Source organism: Equus asinus, chromosome 14 (assembly GCF_041296235.1).
Source record: "Equus asinus isolate D_3611 breed Donkey chromosome 14, EquAss-T2T_v2, whole genome shotgun sequence".
NCBI lineage: Eukaryota > Metazoa > Chordata > Mammalia > Perissodactyla > Equidae > Equus > Equus asinus.
The window spans coordinates 34,679,979-34,681,279 of record NC_091803.1 but is presented as its reverse complement, the minus strand read 5'-3'; the positions used below and the strand labels follow the sequence as shown (position 1 = coordinate 34,681,279).

The 1,301-nt window shown below is 40.1% G+C and overlaps 1 non-coding gene across 1 annotated transcript; it reads left to right on the top strand.

The window, feature by feature from the left end:
- Window positions 1–543: 543 nt before the first annotated feature.
- TRNAA-AGC (transfer RNA alanine (anticodon AGC)) lies at window positions 544–615 on the top strand. Its single transcript has one exon. It is a non-coding gene; the product is annotated as a tRNA-Ala (tRNA).
- Window positions 616–1,301: the final 686 nt, after the last annotated feature.

Below are 1,301 nucleotides of genomic sequence, written 5' to 3'. Positions count from 1 at the left end.
TATTTTATTTTATTTTACATCTTTATTTGCCTTAAGTAGGTAATACTTGCATGATAGAAGAATGAAATAGGGCCGGCCCGGTGGCACAGTGGTTAAGTGCGCATGTTCCGCTTTGGTGGCCTGGGGTTTGCCGGTTTGGATTCCGGTGCGGACATGGCACCTCTTGGTACGCCATGCTGTGGTAGGCGTCCCACGTATAAAGTAGAGGAAGATGGGCACGGATGTTAGCTCAGGGCCAGTGTTCCTCAGCAAAAAGAGGAGGATTGGTGGCAGATGTTAGCTGAGGTCTAATCTTCCCCAAAAAAAAAGAAAAAAAAAAAAAAGACTGAAATAGTACAAAAGGCATAGGGATGAAAGTAATTTTCCTTTCACTCCTAACTCCCAGAATCTTCCCTACGCATCTGCATCCTCTGCATCCTCTGCACCTCCCTGCCCCTCCCCCCTCAAATGAGCTACTATTATAACCACTTTTTTTTTTTCCCTGAGAATAAATTTCTTTTTTATTTGATGAAAGCAATTTGGGAAACCAGCATTGTGCAGGTTGGGGATGTAGCTCAGTGGTAGAGCGCATGCTTAGCATGCATGAGGTCCTGGGTTCGATCCCCAGCATCTCCATTCTATTGCATCCTTTCTCGAAAACATCTTTTTCTACCTTTGTCACAGCCCATTCCTGTAGAATCTGAAGTTTGTTATCTTGCCTCTAAGTACATGTATTTTGTTCCGGTTATACTTGTTTTATTTTTATCTTTTTGAGGTATAATTGACATATAACATTAGTTTCAGGTGTACACCATAATAATTTGATACTTGTATATATTGTGAAATGATCACCACAATAAGTCTAGTTAACATCTGTCACCATACATAGTTACAAAATGTTTTTTCTTATGATGAGAACTTTTAAGGTTTACTCTCTTAGCAACTTTCAAATATGCAATAGTATTACTCACAATAGTGACCATGTTGTATGTTACACCCCCCAGGACTTAATTATTTTATAACTGGAAGTTTGTACTTTTTGACCTCCTTCACCCATTTTGCTCACCCCCCACACCCTGCCTCTCACAGCCACCAATCTGTTCTCTGTTCCTATGGGCTCGGTTTTATGTTTTATTTATTTTTTTTTTAGATTCCACATACAAGTGAGATCATAGGACAATTGTCTCTCTCTGTCTGACTTGTTTCACTTAGCATAATGCCCTCAAAGTCCATCCACGTTGTCACAAATGGCAGGATTTCCTTATTTTTTTTATGGCTGAAGAACACTTCCTTGCGCGCGTGTGTGTATATCCCATTTTCTT